Source organism: Diabrotica undecimpunctata, chromosome 2 (assembly GCF_040954645.1).
Source record: "Diabrotica undecimpunctata isolate CICGRU chromosome 2, icDiaUnde3, whole genome shotgun sequence".
Classification (NCBI taxonomy): domain Eukaryota; kingdom Metazoa; phylum Arthropoda; class Insecta; order Coleoptera; family Chrysomelidae; genus Diabrotica; species Diabrotica undecimpunctata.
The window spans coordinates 65,871,558-65,885,962 of record NC_092804.1 but is presented as its reverse complement, the minus strand read 5'-3'; the positions used below and the strand labels follow the sequence as shown (position 1 = coordinate 65,885,962).

Here is a 14,405-nt window from a genome sequence, read left to right as displayed (position 1 = left end):
CGAACAGAATTCAAATCATTTGGAGGTTCTGGGACCAGTAAATCTTCATCGTGCCGTACATTAGGTTAGGGTAGCTTATTACCTTCTTGTTTTTCGATTTATTGCCAGTAATATCAATACTGCAAAAGTAGCAATCATCAGTGTGGTTTCGAGGCTCCCTCCATACCATAGAAACAGTAAACTTCAAGGCTTTTTTCTCATTTTTTTTACCATTTCCAACACAAACATAACCTACCTTATGTGGGTCCCAAGATTTTTCCTGAACAACAAGTTTAGTTCCAAAATATGAGAAGAAATAAACCTTTTTCATAAGGTCTGTAATATTTTTGATGTTTTTTAATTACAGTCTCATCACAAGTATAACAAAAACTGTCAGCAGAGTTCTTACAACCACGATTATACATTTTACTGAGTACATGTACTGGAAACCAGAAAGCGAGGTCGGGTTGACAGTAAACAAAACATCAGCTATTGATAGATAGTTAATGTGTTTCAGCAGTGTTGCCACCTCTTATACATCCAGTACAAGTTATTTTATAATTCCATTTGAACTATATAAAACCTTTTAAATTCTTAAAAAAAAAAACAAAATTCAATAAAGTATAAATGTGAAGTAATGTTAGGTATCAGCTAAATCGCAGATAAACGTCGCCGTTTTAAAGCAAGTTGAGTTCAGAACTAAGCAGTCTTAGAAACATACGAGCAGTCTGGAAAATTAATTTTCATTGATTATAACAGACACATTTTTACATCGGCATATAGTCGTGGCTTCGCACTGGCTGTCCAGAGACGCAAGTAAATATAATTGTAACGCAGATTATTCACGGATAAATTAGGCCAAGCACGTGCACAACGTCAGGATAATGTATAAAATGACGGCTCCGGCAGTCGTGCACGAGTATGTATGACGGCTACATGAACGTGTTGAAAAGGGACGTTGTTTTAACTCGGATACAAAGGTAGATGATTCTGCAAATAGGTCGAGAGTATTTTATCAGCAAGGTATTTATAGGCAATAAGACATATTCTGTAATGTTAATAGAGGTTTCGTTTGAACTGAATGAAGAAAATATATTAACAGCTTCTAATGGTGTTTCCATTGAACAACCGTTGAATAACCGTTTGCACTACTTGTATATATACACACAACAATGCTAGTTCACCAGTAATTTAACAGTTTACTAAAAGGTTCTTTAACATCAAAAATGTAATGGCAAATTGTACCCTTATAATTTTACTTTATATACTGAAAATTAAATTTTTAGACAGGTGAATCCAACTACTTCAAATTTATGGTAAATTATTTTGTAGATTCGCTAATGAAGAAATACATACATCAACAATATCGAAATATTGTATCAAATTATAAAATGTTTCATAACATCCTAAAGTATTCTGAAACGTATCTAGGTTTTCACTAATTCATTTTCGCACTTAAATAATTATTTAAGACCTCTTCAGACAAATAGTGTTAAATAAGGATTCACGATCATATCGTAAAATTAATACAGAAGGTAAACATATTTAGGTCTAGAAAAACAGTCATTCCAATATAGTTTCACTTCTTTTCTTAAACTAGAAATGGAAACAACCAACTATTTCTGACTTAGCCATTAAATAGCAGTAGAAAAAATATAAAAAATGTCACTTTAATATTATAGTTTCAATCCATTTCTTAAACTAGAAAAAGAGCCATCAAACTATTTCTGACTTAGCTATTAAATTGCACTTATTGTATTAAGCTATCTTTCTGTGGTTTAGTTATCAGCCTGTTAACGTTCTACAATGAGCTGGAAATCTATGTTCTATGTTAAATCATAATAATTGGAATAATAAACTTAGGTTTATTTTTTTGGTCACAGTGGAACCGTGATATGGCCTTTATCAAAATTAAAAAATATTAGTTTGAGTTTCAATCTAAAAGAGAAAGACGTTATTAAATTCAGGGTCTTGAAGTTGAGCCCCATGTTGGGTGCCATTGTGTAATCTAAAATCAACGTTGAGGTCAATGGGTTACCAACAACTTACGTTTTTGTTTATTCTAGCTAGCTCAGAAGTAAATTCGACCTACTCTAAGACACGCAGTACCAAATTAAAACTATTAAATATAAATAATTATATTTAAGCGTAAAATGCGAAACCACCTTGAGATCGGTGGCAGTTAATAAGTAAAACCACATTCCCTAATTAAGAATATATATACAAACAAACAACAGTTTATTAGGGTTGCAGTCAGAAAATTGGCCGGGATTTTAATGAAACACTCTTTTGACTTTTTGTCTAGCTTTCGGAATGGTTTTATTCCTTTTTCAAGGCACTGTAATAAGAAAAATATGTAAATATTTATAAAATATCACAATTCTTCAGTGCAACTTACTAGTCGTTGAGATTATTTGTAAAAGCATTGACACTCAACATTAATAACACACATATAAAATATAAAATATTGGACAAAATACATTCTAAAATTTTTAAAATATTGGACAAAATACATTCTAAAATTTTTAAAATTTAGGTACAGATAGTAAAACTTAGTTTATGGCATCTTTTACTGGTGTGTTTTAACTCTGACACATAGAGAACAGAAAGTAAAAACCCTATGATTAAAAAGTAATTAGGTGTACTTAATATTATATTTCTTTTTAAGAAATACTAGAGGCCCATCTTGGGTGATTTACTTTTAAATTTTTAAAAATTTAAAAGTAAATTCGCCTTATATTTCTAAGGCTTTATCAGTTTCTCCAATGAAGACAAACAAATCACTGATTTATTGCAATCTATGCAAACGATCGCGTCGCATCGATTGTTTAAAATTCTTAAATTAAGTTGACAGGCAAGTCTCAAAAGTTTATTCATTTTTTATATTTTGTTTTTGTGAATGTTAATTTTAATATGTTTTTAGCTCTATATAATGTATAATGGCGACTAATGACATCTTTCCATGGTACACATGCTTTCAGTAGTTAAAGAGATAAATATGTAGTTTTATTTTATTTGCATTGTTATTTCTACAATTTGTATACTTTCAGTATTTAAAAAATAGACTTTTTCCTTCTGGATGTGCACTTACCCACTAGTTTTTTTTTAAGAAATTATTGTTTTTCAAAAGTTTTCAAAATATTTTTGAATATTTCGATATATATTCAAAATTAATGAATTACTGAAATAAATGTGGATATTAGTAAAAATTATATAACATTTTTATATATATTGTAATATAATACATTATTTTCCAAGCCTATGGGTCGAATTCTGAAATTGTTTTGCAGACATTTCGTCTGTGACTGCGACAGAGATTATTAAAGGCGATGAAGTCGTGATCGGAGTTGTCTTCCCCACTAAGACTAATAGCTAATCGTAAAGATTGTCGCAGACAAAACGTCAACAAGAAATAATTCCAGACAACGACCTATAATTCCGGAAAACAATGTATCATTAGTTAACAATGGCCGTGAAAGCCTACACTCAAATAGATATTGTTGATGTGTGTACTGAACATATACTTATAGCTTAGATATTAAAATACTTAATAATGATAATAACATTGACATAATTACTTACAGTTGGCTTCTCAAAAATAAATTCCGTTCCTCTGTTATTTCCTCATGTGTTGTACTTTTTATTTTGTATATTTTTTCTTAATTTTTATTTGTGTTTTTCTGTAGAGTTGTTGTGCACTGTAGATTCGTTTTGATTAGTCATGACTAAAATTTATCGTGTTTGATCCAAAATTAGGACTGAAAGAAACGGAAAACGACGGTGGAAAGTTGACGGATGTTAAGAAGGTGGAAGATATTATGGATCCCGCTACGGTAACCCGGTATATTTATATACAAAATATCGATAAACCTGTAAAGATATTTAGGGAAACTGCTGTATAAATATATGTAAGTTTTTCCTTCTAATGTTATGTTAGAAAAAGTAGAATACCTTTGTAGCTTGTAACTATATTTTGAGGAGACTATTTACAAGAAGCTGTGTTGTCCTGACATAAAAAGTAAGTCATTTTTATTAAATATTTATAAAATTGTTTTATGATGTATTTTCGTAAATATATAATCTTAAAAAATCTGGAAAGATTTGAGTTCCATTGTTGAAAATTTGTTGAAACTAGTGTTATTTATAACAATTGCTATCGTTCGACTAACACAATCGAAGTTTCTATAGGAAATATCGCTTCGGAGTAATCTATGAAAGGTTTCAGTTAATGGTCGATGATTATTAGCAATAGTCAATTAATATCAAATAATTAGCAAATCAAAAGTCGATAAACAATACGACTTATACTAATTGAATTGAAATTAGTGATCGTCGACTATATCCCTAGTTTAACCTCGATCTTCTAGTTAGTTTAGCCATTTGTTCTACACTACCATTCTATTACCTCTGTACCGGCCTGCCACACTCTTATGTTTCACTGGCATTAATTATAAATTTCGTCTAGGAGGGCAGTTTTCATACGTTCCTAACAGATGTACTGCCAATCTTAACCTATCTACTTGTATGAAGGATAATACATCCCTATCATCTGCTTTCTTTTTATTTCATATATATCTCAAAGTAATGTTCTCAAGTCTTCATCGATGTTTCTGAAATATATGTCAGCCCTGATAAGATGAGATTCTTACCGGTGCTAATCCAGAGTAACCTCTGGTAACCTCTTGTTCATACCAAAGTTGCATTTCTCCACACTAAAGCTTTTACCGGTAAATCTATTATTTTCTCTACTCTTCGAAATCGATATCAATAGTTTTTTTTTCTTCTTTTATTATCACCATATTTTTTCGGCAGTTAAAAAAGCTCATTCAGTTTTAGTTCTGTGTTAGGGATCAGCATGTACCATAATTTGCGTTGATTTATTAAAAATTGTTCTCCTATTAAATAATTCAGTATCGCTTACCCTTCTTCAATGTTTAAAATTACTATTTTAATGGAAATAAGCCACCATTGAAGTTAATATTAAGTTTATTGACGTTTAAATTTCCACTTCGGAAATCGTTATTTCCACTTCGGAAATAGTTCTCAGAATACAAACATTAATAAATTAAACAAATTTTGTTTTTTGTTACTTGGTGAAAAAATTTTGTAATAATTTAATTTTATCTGACTCATTTATATTGACAATTCCGATATTTATTATATAAAATGATACTGCCAATATTGCTGAGTTGCATTCTTGGAACGACTTTATTGTAAGATAGTTCATTCGATTACATGAAATCAACTTTAACTTGAGAATATTGTCAGAAAAATCATTGCATGTGATTAGTCTTTAAACTCTGATTTTATTTGTATGTTATTTAAAAGAACATAAATGCTGTATCCTCCTGATTTACTAATAGTGATATTTTCATTTTATTAACTTTCTCTTTTAATATGGGTAACCAGATCTTACTGCATTCTGCCGAGGAATTTGCGATACAATTCTTTGTTCTTTCTTGTTCATTGTTAGGTTTAGTTTTAAATAAAATAGCTCTCAATGTGTTTGTTATCTTGGATGTTGTTGAAATATTGAATTTATTTCCTATTTTTTTTTAAGTTTTTCTGATAATCTTTTTATGTATGGTATTGTTATTTTCCTCGTATTACTCCTTGTGTATGCTGTAGAATCTTGTTCTAAGTTATTCTGTTCTATTCGGTCGATTGTTGAAAATTCCTTATTATAAACGATTAAGGATAATCATTTAAAAAAAACAGATGTTAAGAATATTTCTCCTCTAAGAACGAATTTTCGTTAGAACAAGTAATTTTGGCTTTATCGTATAAGGATTTAATGATTCCATTTTAATATTGATGTGATTTGATTTGTAATTTAGATATCTGTTGTTGTGTGTTGGTTTTCTATACACCTGTGTCTCGTATCCATATTTATCGAGAGTACACTAAATATAAGACCAAATACTTACCGTATCGGGATAGAATTATGAGGTTTTTTTCCTTGTTTTTTCCTCATGATTTACTATGGAATCACTAACAGGAGAATTTTACTGTCATCATGACACGTGGTTGTCTTTTTAAAATCACGTGCTATGATTTTTTTTGACGGATATTCTCAAGTTAAAGTTGATTTCATGTAATCGAATGAACTATCTCACAATAAAGTCGTCCCAGGAACGCAACGCAGCAATATTGGCGTCTATTTAAAATGTATAATATGTCATAATTGTCAATATAAATAAGTCACAATAAAATTAAATTATTAGAAGAATTTTTCACCAAGTAACAAAAACCAAAATTTGTTTAATTTATTAATGTTTGTATTTTAAGAACGATTTCCGAAGTGGAAATTGAAACGTCAATAGACTTATTTTAAACTTCAATTGTGGCTTATTCCCATTAAAACAGTAATTGCTTTAAGATGCCACAAGAAAATAGCTTCAGAACAATATTTATATATTTGATTGGTAATGCTACTACAAATTTATTAAATTTAAAATTAACCAGAATATAGATCTAACAGTAAATAAATAACATAATATATTTTCCTTTACTGGAAAATTACAAAGAGTATTGTAATTATTCTAATGTTCTCTTCATTTTGAAAATAGTTGTACGAAGGTATTCTACTGTTTTCATTAAATTTGTTTTGTTTTGGAAAACGGTGATGTGAATTGTTTCTCGATTCTTGGTAAAAATATTTTAAATAGGAAAGAGACAGATCTTCCGTAAAATTTTAGTTATGTCATAATTTCAGATAAATCGTTAGCACTTTAATGAAAAAAAAAATCAAAGTGAATAATGACCTACTAGAATTACTCGTATAAATCGAGACTCTAAAAAAGTCCGAAAAAAATTCAAAAAAGTATGCGAAAAATATATTTTTATGTACTTGATAGGTTATCTGTCCGACTCTCCATTTTAATACTATTATCTAAAATTAACCTCAAAATCAAAAAACAAAAAAGGCTAGGAGTGTTATATCTCAATCATAATTTCACTATTAAATACGATTAACGTGAGGTTGATTAAATTATAGTTAAATAAAAACTGCCATTATTAAATAGATCACTAATATTCATCCTATTATTTCGTTCTCGAATACGACGATGCTTGATTTTAAATCTAGTATATTAAAATAAATATGGTTTAAGCCAGTAATAGATCTCTTTGATCACTTTTTACGATATTTTTATTGCAAAATATAAATAACGAATCTCATTTCGTTTGACATACGACCGATAGTGAATATGTCACTCAAAAAGGCAACCCTAAGGCGAGAGCATCGATAACTATCACTCATTAGCTAGGACTCACCAAGCTCTATGATTGCAAATAATTTTTATAAGTGATGTTTTCTGATTTATAAGTGAAATTCTTAGTGACCTTAAAATACATATATACATATCTTTAAATACATATTATACATACACCGTTGAAAGTTCAGGAAGCGAACATATAAGATTTAACAAGGTTTTAATGTTATGGTCCCAAATGGGACAAATAGAGTATATTTTATATCGGTAACCGCGCTGGGATACGTCAAAGAGCAAAAGATATGAATACGATACGATACAAAAAACCTTCGAATTTTATGTAATGTCACTTCAATAACCCTATTTAAAAAAACAATGGGTGGGAATAGCTATGTCATTCAGTGTTGCATGTACCTTTTATATATATATATATATATATATATATATATATATATATATATATATACAAAACCACAAGTTTATTAGGGCTGCAGTGTCAGAAGGTTGGCCGAGATGTTAGAGAAACACTCTTGACTTTTTGTCGAGCTTTCGGAATGGTTTTATTCCTTTTTCAAGACACTGTAATGTATATATGAAAAAAAGTGTAAATATTGTGCAACCTACCAGTCGTTGAGATTATTTAAAATAAACTTTGACACTCAACATTAAAAACACAAATTTAAGTGTGTGTTGTGTTGTTTAAAATTTGTGTTTTTAATGTTGAGTGTCAAAGTTTATTTTTAATAATAATATTTACACATTTTTTTTATATACATTACAGTGTCTTGAAAAAGGAATAAAACCATTCCGAAAGCTCGACAAAAAGTCAAAAGAGTGTTTCTCTAACATCTCGGCCAACCTTCAGACGGCAGCCCTAATAAACTTGTGGTTTTCTTTATATCGACAGTCACTAATATCCTGTATTTCTTATATATATATATATATATATATATATATATATATATATATATATATATATATATATAAGCAAGGGAAAATTATTTGAATACCTTAGTAGGCAGAAAGCCACTGAGTGTTTCCGTCCGTACAGGGATACTTGAATGCTTATTATAAAAACACAAACTACGTTGATTGCATTTTGCTTCAACTGTTCTTTAAGTAATGCCTGCCTTCTTCGCCGTTTGATTACTGGAACATGTGTTATTCATTTCAACCGTGACACAAGTAATATTCCGTTTCAAACTTTTACTATTTTGCTCATGACTTAGAAATAGAGCAGAATAAATTCCTTAATTTGTTCACTTTCTAACAAGGTAATGAAGACTGTTGCCGATATATGTTTTCTGTCCCATTTTAAAGCATATTAAGTCTTACACGTTTACATCTTCGACTTCCAACGCTGTATACATAATCATTTAGCAAGCATCGTATCACAATAAATTGTGTACACCTTTAATAAAATATATAAAAGACACTAATGAGATGAACTGAAATATCCAATATTGCTGTTGATAAAATAATATTCCTAATATTAAAAATTTCTAAGTGTTAAATCAGTAATTTATGACATAACTATGTATAATGTTACATTAACCCAAGTTATTTTTTACTTTTGTTAAAAACTGTTTTATGAATTATATATAAAAAGTCACTTTGCACATTTCAGATATTTCATTTTATTTATTTTTGTTTTGTAATAAGCACAATGAAAAAAAGTAAGAGAAAAGAAATTAGGATTAAATGGGACTTTATTTTATTTACACTCCCATTATTCATGATGTTTCATTTGTTAATTAGTCGCGCAAGCGCCCCTAACATGACTTAAAGAAAGAAAACTTACGTAGCCAGGACCGACAGCTTTACGTACCCTCCGAAGCACTGTGGCGGCTCAGTTAAATTAGAAATTCAAGAATTTGTCAGTGCCGAGAATCGAAACCGGGCCATGCCACTGCGCTAAGGCCACCACATTTCAGTTAGTAATAAGGTGTGGTAAGAATGCTTGTTAATTACAATTTAAATGGGAATAAGCCACAATTAAAGGTTAAACTACGTTTATTGACGTTTCAATTTCCACTTCGGAAATCGTTCTCAAAATACAAACATTAGTGAAATACAAACTAATCAAAATACAAACTAATGTTTGCATTTTGAGAACGATTTCCGAAGTGGAAATTGAAACGTCAATAAACGTACTTTAACCTTTAATTGTGGCGTATTCCCATTTAAATAGTAATTACTTTAAAATGCTACAAGAAACTAGCTTCAGAACAATGTTTATGTTGTACGTTTCTGTCAAGATATTCACAAGCCGAGCGAACCGACTATATTTATATTGTTGTCTTCTTATTTTCCAATTATATAGAGAATTTTGTTTTTGAAATAAATAAACGTGTATATTTTTAGACCTAAGTAATGCTGAATAGTTTTATTCCCTAAATAACGTAAATGTAACAGTTTCAGAAATAATTTTATCCGTAAGTTCAATCTTTAACTTTGTATTACCGAGAATTTGAATGACTTAACAGTGAACTCGTTGAAACCTGTTGACCAAGCCTTTCCTAAGAAGATAACGTAGTACTTTTACCGATATGAATTAAGCTCTCTCTGTCTATCCCATTTAAAACCATAGCATGCAATTCTATGTTCACTTTTTCGACTTCGCTTTTTATAATAATCTAGAATTTATAATAGATGCTCAAAATGTAGCTGCTAAACAGTAAACCATCCAATATTTAAAACATTTTGCCACCTGTCTGCTTTATTCTTCTTATCTCTGCAGTTATTCTATTTTTTAATTCTTGAATATTGGTCTAGCAGATTGATATCAGGTGATCGTGGGGCCGTTCGATAAAACGAAATCGTGTAATCCCATTTCTAGTAAACACTTTGTCTAAATAGCATCCCAACAGCATAGTGAGATGGAATATCATTCTCTTGTAATCAAATATCATCGTTGGGTTTATCAGAATACAATTTCTAAATTAAAAGGTATGAAAAATACTTTTTTCGTTTGAAAATATCCGAGCTACCTTAAGAATTACACTTTACTAATATCTACAATTATGTACAATTCCGTTAATGAAGACAGTTGCTTCACCAGAGAATATATTATTTTATAAATCGTATCGTTAAGATCGCAACCTCTATCATTGCATCAGCAAACTCACACGTCTGTCATAATCTGGAAACTCTTGAATACATTTTAGTTTGTATATGTAAAACTTACTACCTAAAGTTTTTAGAACAGTTCTTTGTTCCCTAAATATTTGTCATCCTCATTATAAGTGGCTCGACAATCCGTTGTGGATCTTGGCCTGCTCACAAAGAAGTCACCACACCTGTCGATTCCTGGCAACTTCCCTCCATCTTCTGACCCTTAAAATCTGTAGGTCTTCTTCCACATCATCAATCCATCTCATTCGTGGTCGTCCTCTGCTTCTTGTGCCCTCTGGTTTTGAAAACATTAATCTCTTCCTATATTCGTGATCTGACATCCTAGCAATGTGTCCTAGATAGCTGTGCCCTAGATATTTGTCTACCCCTTAATTGTAGATCTTATATCATGATGAGAACATCTACCAATTTTTTAGTTATTCCATTTTGCATATTGCGATATACTAAGATGATTTATATTTCGATACAGTCTTTTTTTAGACGAATGTTTCATTTTCAATAAACACATAATAATAAAATACATAAAAAGTATAAATTTATCGTGCTGCAATTGTAGCCATTGTTATGCATTCTTTGAAGATTTGAGGACATATCAAAATCTAATAGAAGTTGGAAATTGTTACATTTAACTATAGAGAGTGTTACAGGAAAAATATTCAGAATAACTTAGGTAATCTAAAAATCTTAAAATATACAGGGTGAATCCATTTTAAAAAATAAGTTCCCTGTATTATCGGAAAAACGAAAGATCTGACAACAACGCAAATACCATATGAACATCGGCCATATAATCGTATCTGAAATAATTCATGCATTCCGTACAGTTCTCTCAGCTTTCTTTCTATTTTTCTCATTGGTTTTCATTTATTAGATAAGCTCCTCTAGTTATATTCCTTTCATTAATAAATATTAAGTACCTATAGATTGAGAAAATAGATAATATCATTGCACATTTAAAAGCGTTTAAAGACTAAAATATATTCACTATTTCAAAATAGGCATGACAGTTAATTCCATAGTGCTTATTACAAACATGATTGTACTCGAGCCAGGTTCCATAAAGTACAAATATCTAGCCTAATCCATACACCAAAAGTACATTTTGATGGAATTTTTGAGGCCAGGCATAACATTCTTTAATGTAATGTAAAAAAGCCATTTTTTGTATTAATAATAAGAAAAAAAAGACAACTGACTGATATCAGTTTCCGAAAATTTTATAGTTATATTCTGATAATATTTTTCGAATTTATTTCGGCTGTGTGAATGTCAAAGGATATAAAAAAGCGTAAAAAAATAAAGACTATGTTTAAAATGTTACGTTAATTAAATATGCCATTTATGCATGTTCCTAGTTATGTTTTCAATTCCTGTACTCTTTTCTTATTTGTTTAGTTTTATATTTAAGTTTGAATAAATGTTTATAATTGTTTAATGTACAAAGTTATGTTCATAATAGCTCCTCGGTATTTTGGATACACATGTAATAATCGCAGCAATTTTTATGAGTTAGGTACATATTCTTCTTTCGGTACTACCTACGTCACAAATGTTGGCGTTATTCTACTCTTATAGGAAACAATGCCGTTGAGGTGCATTAAAACTATTTTTTTCCTCTCGTTATCATTTGGGGTAGTTCTTTTTATAATAGAGCAGGCATTTTTATAACTTAAACACGTAAAAAAAATTTGCTTCGAAATGAATAATAGACTTTATCAGAAGTCTAGATCTGTAGAAGATTCTAAGAAAGGCTTCAGTTCTGCAGGGATGTGTCCAATATCTCTTTCCAAATCGTTAGTTAGACAACTCGTATACCTTATAAAATTAAAGGGATTATTTGTTTAGATATGACAGTAGCTATATTAACATAACTAATTATTAAATTCATCAAATATTAATAACCATGTTCTTATTCAAATTCTAATGACGAGTGTATAAAATTTGTTTTATTTCCTTAAACTCACTTCTCATATATTTTTATTTTTTAATGTATCAAATGAGTCAGACATTTAATCCTAACTAATTATAATTTTGTATTCGTTTCTAGACTGATCCTAAATCTACTAATATTATATCCATTCACACTTTTATTCAATTAATAGCACCCAAATTTTCTTATTTTACTCTATTTAACTGGTGGATTTTCATGTGCGCCAAAAAAGTTTTTTTTCTCAAGTTAAGCTGTTCTGTTCTCAGATGTCATATGTCCTGCCAAAAATCCTCAGATGTCGTGTATCCTTTCATTTTTAAAACAAAAAAAGTATGTAATGTATCATTTGCTTGTGGTGCCATTACTAATGGGGGTGTAGCCCGCTCCTTTGCATATATTTGTAGTGCGTATCATAAAGTCACACTGATATATGGGACCTATAGTTTAATGTCGATTACGAACCACTACGTGTAGAAAAGCTGCAGTAGACGAAGTATTACCACTTCGTGGTTTGTAATTACATTGGAAGAAACGGATTTGGCAATAGTTTTTGATTCACTGTGTACTGGGAGCCGAACTCATATTATTGGGAATCTACCACTACAGGAAGATACTTCACTTATAAACTACATCTATAGACTACATATACTGGGAATTAAATAATCGAACTGGTGCTGCTACCAAACATGGAGCACACCGCGTCTGATTTGAACATGTCTGTTCCTGTTAATGTTTCGCTGACTCTGAGCTCGATTGCTTTAAGTTCTCGCGCTAGAGTCTGACCGAAAAAATTCCAATTGGTCAAATGGAGCAACAAGTTACCCCAATTTTCTTGTGGAACTAGAAAAACCACAGAAGCTCATTTGACGTTAAATGTTAAAGCTCATGTGAATTTTTATCGCGCATACAAGTTTTTGAGTGAATTATAAGATTTGAGAGGGGACTTGAAAGAACCGAAGACGATCCGTGGCGTGGACCACCCTCAACATAAAAAATAGACAACATCCAGAAAATTATAGATTGATTCACAAAAATCGTCGTGAGTGGCTGAGTGCTGTTGTAATCTCAAGAATTGACAAAGAAAGTGTCATGATATTGCATGGGTCATTGAACGTGCAGAAAGTTTACGCAAAATGGTGCCAAAACGTCTCACGCCAGAGCAAAAAGAATCAAGTAAAAGACCTTATTGATGATTGAGTAACAGATAATACCGAAAATAATATCTTGATTGAGTAACACTCAGTTGATGGGGTGGATGCAATATTTTTTATTTATTTGCTGCAATTTCATTATATTTAATTAAAAATATCTAGAATTAGATATTTTGCGAGTTTTTGGATAATATACAAAATTTATAATATGTGAAACTGTTAATAAAATTGTTTTTTATGATAAATTGAAATTAGCATATGCATATTTGTTCTTAAGATTATTTTAAAAATGTTTTAGCGCGATCTTTCGTTGTATATACAGGTATTATAAATATGGTAGGACTATTATGAACTTAATCTCGTATATAGGGTTCTCTTGCCAAAGTTCTGAAAAGTAAAACTCGCCCTAAACTCATATAATAAAAAAAGTGTACCGTAGTGTGCACTTGTTATTGTAAGAATACATAGTTAATAATATTCATTAAAAAAATGTATTTTCAGGCTTTTTGTATAAGAAACCCTGTATATTTCGTGTTCGATGTTTCCCTTAAATTGATATTTAGAAATCTATAAATGTTAAGTGTTATGTATATGTAGACGTGTTTTTAGTACTTACTCTTAATAAAAACATCCCCTTGCGGGAATAAAACTCGAGGGTGTACCCAACATCTCAGTAATGGTATCAAAGTTTTTATTTGAAAAAATAATAGGAGCATTTCTTGCGTGAAAAATAAAATAATGTCTTTAAAAAATATTCTTATTAAACATTTCTCATGTTGAGTAACTTGCGTAAACTCTTTCTGTAACGACTCACAAAAAAAATATATTTGGAAATGGATTATTAGAACAGTACAAAATCCCAACAATTTAAAGAGTGTAGGGTGTCTCAACGTTAATTAGAATTACGAGTAAAATAACAATACGCAACTAATAAACGATCCTAAAACAAATTTTGGAATCAGCGAGGATGCAAACGATTATAAAAAACGTTCCTTT

General features: G+C 30.2%; 1 protein-coding gene across 3 annotated transcripts in view; it reads left to right on the top strand.

Annotated features, from left to right (window-relative positions):
- The window catches only part of 5PtaseI (inositol polyphosphate-5-phosphatase A), a 130,959-nt gene extending 126,979 nt beyond the window's left edge, over positions 1-3,980 (top strand). For 2 of the 3 annotated variants that reach the window (XM_072523046.1, XM_072523047.1), the window contains exon 9: positions 3,666-3,980. The gene's annotated coding sequence lies outside the window, so the exon portion shown is untranslated. The remainder of the gene's footprint in view (positions 1-3,665) is intronic. The other variant, XM_072523048.1, reaches the window with a different exon arrangement.
- The last annotated feature ends 10,425 nt before the right edge of the window (positions 3,981-14,405 follow it).